General features: G+C 37.1%; 1 pseudogene; it reads left to right on the top strand.

Annotated features, from left to right (window-relative positions):
* The first annotated feature begins 2249 nt into the window (after positions 1-2249).
* On the top strand, positions 2250-4768 carry LOC120120905 (annotated as a pseudogene).
* The last annotated feature ends 679 nt before the right edge of the window (positions 4769-5447 follow it).

The following is a 5447-nucleotide window of genomic DNA, read 5'->3' as shown; positions in this document are numbered from 1 at the left end:
CCATCGAGTCTTAGGGCATCTGTGCCCAGCAGGCGATTAAGTGCCTTGGCACTGACTGGGATTTCGAACTGATTGTCATATTTTGCTAAAGTAACTCGGGTGTCCTAACTGTTTCCCGAGTATCAAACAAGGTTATTTTTATGTCATCCTAGTTGTTATTATTTCTAACTGTTATGAGTTTAATCACTATTCTCACTTGTAGTTTTATTTCATGGTATTATGGTATTACGGGTTTCCTCAATTCTATCCTTTAAACTTTTGGGTTTCTTTCCCAAAAAATGTCTACATGAACCGATACTAAGCCTTACAGTATCGGTACTGACCTTTGGTTATCGATATTGATTTCTAGGTATCGATACTATTGGTAAATTTTAGGCTGAGAAATAGGAGTTGGCATCGATAGCTTGGTTCGAGTGTTGATACTTGCCTGAGTATCGAAATTGATTTTAGCTTCGATGTTTTGAAAAAATATCTGAGTATCGATGCCACTATTGAGAGTATCAGTACTAGTATCGATATTGCATGGGTATCGGTACCAAATTTGGGTTCGATGTTTTAAAAAATAACTAGGTATCGATATTTCTATGGGGAGTATCGATAAACGCCCCATGGTATCGATACCCTATGGAGGAGTACCGATACTACCTTCACAAAATTCTCTTTTTTTATCTAGCTGAAGAACATTATCGATATTGTTCGTCCAATACCGATACTCATGCCAATAAATATCCTATTCTGAGCACGAAAAATGTTAACTTTCTACCACAAATGTTCTACTGAGGGTCCCAATTGTTATTAAAGTCTGATGTATGAATATAAAGGTCATAAAGAGTCTATAAACAAGCTAGAAAACACTGATTCCTACATTCTACCATGAATACGCTTCATAACTCATGCAACTCAACAAACACATTTTAATGACTCTACATATGGTAGAGTTGAGTTAGAAGTGAGTTACGATTGGTTTCTAAGCTTATGGAAATGTCACCAAGTTACCCTAGACAACCTTTTACTTTCTCTTGGCTTGAGAGGTTCCCCCATCTTCCCTCACAAGACAATAATCAAGCATAAACATTACTAACGTTGTTGGAAGGTTTAGGAAAGAATTTAGAGTATCTCTTAAAGCTTAAATTCTTAAAAAACGAGCTAATTTTCTAAGGTATTCTAAAACTCCCACTAAACCCACATTTTGGGGTCCAAGATAGAAATAGGAGATTGATGGCTTAAATTAAAGCTCTAAGGATGGAGATTATGATTCTTACCTTGCCTTAGCTAAGGATGTCACTAAAGCTTCTACCTTTGCTCTAGCTCTAGGAGAAGGAAGAAGATAAAGAAGATCAATAAAATGACAAAGTGAAGTGGGAGGAAAATAAGGTGTCAACTGATGACATACAATCAAGGGAATTCAGCTTTTGTTTTGAAAATTGGTATAATTACTTATTTGGTCACTCTAGCTTTGATCCCATCTTAAAAACACCCTTTCTATCACATGTTGGGCCAAATCCAAGTCCAAACCAATGCTCACTTAACCCAAGTTTCTCTACTAGGTTAAATTATTTTATCTAAACCCACTCGAGTCGAAACTATTGACCCGTGATTTGAGGCGTTACTACAATTATCCCAACTTTAAAGATGAATGTTTCGGTGGAGACCAAAAAATACTACGAGAGAGAAGGAATATGTTGGTATGTGTTATGTCTAATGATGATAGATGTTGAATAAGGAAGAAGGAAAGCCAGAAAAAGTGGTGGAGGTCCAACTTCAAAGCTTTACAGGAACCATTCATTATTCTCACTTGATTATCTCAGGTGGAGTTAGGGGTCACACGACAACTGTTTTAGTCAACAGTTCCACCTAAACTGCTGGTTTAATGTTATATGTATCATCTCTGTCTTTATACACCTTGTTGCTTCTTCCTTGTCATTCACCACATCTTTATAGTCTTGCCTTTGGTTATATTAGTTGAGAAATCACCACATTGATTGCAATCCCCTCAATTTGCAGGTCACCAAAGTCAGTTCCGTGACTAAAGAATCACTCCTTTCTCTTTGTCTTCTTCCCCTCCTAGAGAATATGCTGTATATCTTTGTGACGTCGGGTGCTTCTCCTTTCTCCCTTTTTGGCTTCCTCCTCAAATATCTGTCTTTACTGGGTGGTTGAAACTTCAAAAAATGATATTTTTTCTTTAAATATTTAATACACACAAGTTCCATAGCCAAAAGAAAAAAGACTCTTGATTTGAGGTGGTCATGGCAGTTTGCTGTGATCTTGAAGTGGATGTTAATGGAGAGGAGACTTTCGTGGTACACAAGGTAACTCTTCTTAAAACTTCTTATTTCATGCAATAATTCTTCTGCTAGTACCCTGAATAGTTATGAGTTTCACTCCTTTTGTTTGTGTTTCTGATTTATTGTAAGAAATGGTGGAATTCATACGATTCATTAAAGTTCCATAATTGTTAAGATTCAACTGTAAATTTTCTCTGGTGTATTTCCAGTTGCACCTCTTAACATTTAATATCCCCACCTACATTATATAGATGTGGGTCAGAGGTTGTAACTTGTAAGCACTGAGAATAACCACTTTCACGAATCTTGCAGAAAGCGTGTAGGGGTTTCTTGTTTTGTTTTATTTTCCATCTACTCGTTTTTTTATTAGTCTAGAACGAATACAAGATAATTTCTGTTCTAAAGACTTTCAACCATTTGACAATAACGCTCTTACACTCTTACAAACATGGTGCTCAAACTCAGGACCTCTGAATTCATCTGGTTCGTGGCATTGATTACGGTTCAATTCCCTCCTTTGCAGGAATGATCAGTTGACATCTTTGCTATTTATTACCATGCTCTTTGTTTGTTTATAACTTTTTTGTCTGGTATTGGCAGGAAATTCTTTGCACATTCTCGGGAAGGTTGAACAAATTACTTGGTAAATCCACAAGTGCCAAGAGAAATAAAGTGATATTCCATGACTTTCCAGGAGGGGCAGGGAATTTTGAGCTTATATCAAGGTTTTGTTACAACAATGGGAAAGCTGACATAAATCCTTCAAACATTTCCTTGTTGTATTCTGCTGCTCAAGTCATAGAGATGACCGATTCCGTATGGGGAAAATGTAATCTATTAGAAAAAACCGAGAAATCGATTGAAGAGATCAGCTATTGGACATGGTCTGATCTTTTGTTCACTTTGAAGCATTAGCAAAATTTGCAGCAGGCAGCAACTTCTTCAGGTATACTTGAAAGATGCTTGGATTCACTTGTTGGGAGGCTGGCCATTAACAATGAAGCCAGCCCTTGTGCATCTAATTCTTCTCTGGAAAGTCCCCGGTTTCGAGTTTCGTCTGATACTAAAAGTACCGAGAGTTTGAAACACAGCTTCTCTCGAGCAACATGGTGGTTCGAAGACCTTTCAGTTTTGAGTCCTAATATGATTAAAATGTTGATAAAATATGGTTTCTAAGAAGTACGATCATGTAATTATTAGTAGGTTCCTCTTCTATTACCAGAAGTCGAAGTTCTATACCGTCTCATCATATGAGAAACGCAAAGTTTTAGAACTCGTGATCGATATGCTCCACACTCTCGATTTGAATTCCATTTCATGCAAGAGTTTGTTCAAGATTCTTCGAGTGGAGATGAATCTGAACATAAGCAAAAGTAGCAGGCACAAGTTGGAGAGTATGATAGGTTCTCAATTGGATCAAGCAACTTTAGATAACCTGCTAATTCCATCTCCTTATGGGACAAGTTTTTTGTATGATGTGAACCTAGTTCTTAGGATTCTAAAAGCATTTCTTTGTGGAGGAGACTTGAAATTCCTTCTAATCTGGATAAAAAAGGTTGGCAGCTTAATAGATCTGTACATAGCTGAAGTAGCTCCGGACCCTTGTCTAAAATGGTCCAAGTTTCTAGCTTTGGTAACGGCCCTTCCGGATTCTGCAAGGGACTCATCAGATGAACTATACCATGCCATCGACGTTTATTTCGAGGTATTACTTCGTTTGCCTTTATACGATTTTCGTAAAGTATACAGCATATGAGTTCAACATTCATGATGGAAGTTATATGTGTATGGCATCTATAAATGATGCTTCCGGATATCGTAATCGAATTTGTAACAGCCTAAAGATTACTCCATGATAATGTCCATTTGCATTTGGATTGAATATGGTTTCGATAGGTGCATGCAGGTCTGTCTGAAGAAGATAAAATGAAGATATGTTGTGCACTGAACTATGAGAAGCTCTCTACAGAGGCTTGCTGCATGCAAGTTTCTCAGAATGCAAAATTTCCAGAGAAGTGCAAGCTCTCATCTCTAAGCAATTGAAGCTTAAGAACTTACTACAGAAAGACGAAGCCGATGAACAAACGGTTGTTTATACTGGAAGACTTGACATATCAGGTGACAATGAAAAATTCAGAGAACATTTACAAGGGATGCAAGGCAGGGTGATGGAATTTGAGAAAGTCTGCAAGAAAATGCAGATCCAGATGGCCAAAATCATGAAATCAAAAGCAGTAGCAGGCAATTGTACTTCAAGATCATTGCCCAGACTCTGTTCAGGAAAGAAAATGTTCATAATGTTTGTGTTCCTTAATTATTTCTTTATGTATAGGACTTTTCCCTCTCATTGCTGCTTTAGATATTGTCGATTACACTGCATCTCTTTGCTTAACAAAGATATAAAACCTTTTTACATTAGTATAAGACACAAGCTTAAATCAGATTTCATTGTGTTCAAACGCATAGTAGTGAACATGTAAGAGAATATCCCGAATTCATTACGTAATTTAAGAAAGAAAAAAGAAAAGGCTTCAACTCTTTCAACCTGAAACATCGATGGCTTTGACATCAGGTTTTTTCACCTGATACCTGGGAACAAGGAAGGTGCTGCTTGAAATGGACAGCAATGTGGTGTTGTGCAAGCTATCTCGAAAACCTCCACCAATGTTATTCACAATGTATTGCTTCGAAGTATCAATCAACTCTTGTCGAGCTTGTGGGAGATGTGGGTAATGCATGTTTACAGCCTAGGAAATCGAACATCAGATATCTTTGACAGGGTTTTAAGGTTGAAGAAACAGAATAAGAAGTATTTATTATATCATCAAGCATATTTGTCTAACAAAGTCACGATTCTTATATAATATTTAACTAAAACTCAACGTGATCACTGTACGAGGGCACCAGTTTAATTGAAGGGCATAAAAAAAGAGCGATTACAATAGTTTAACTGAATAGCCCAAGGTTCTAGTAGAGTCGAAAATAGCTAGAAAGCTCAAGGCAAACAAAGCCGACAACAGATTGATACTCTAAAAAAGAACACCAAGGAGGCCCGCATGCAAAAACCCTTATAGGAGGAATCAAACTTACAAACAGAAGTGTGGTGAAAATGATCTATGTTAGAGTTTGACTCGAATTCAAAATGACACAAAATAATTA

This window comes from Hibiscus syriacus, unplaced genomic scaffold (genome assembly GCF_006381635.1).
Source record: "Hibiscus syriacus cultivar Baekdansim isolate YM2019G1 unplaced genomic scaffold, ASM638163v2 tig00110348_pilon, whole genome shotgun sequence".
Classification (NCBI taxonomy): domain Eukaryota; kingdom Viridiplantae; phylum Streptophyta; class Magnoliopsida; order Malvales; family Malvaceae; genus Hibiscus; species Hibiscus syriacus.
Note: the sequence above shows the minus strand (reverse complement) of the source record. Positions and strands in the feature narration are given on the sequence as shown.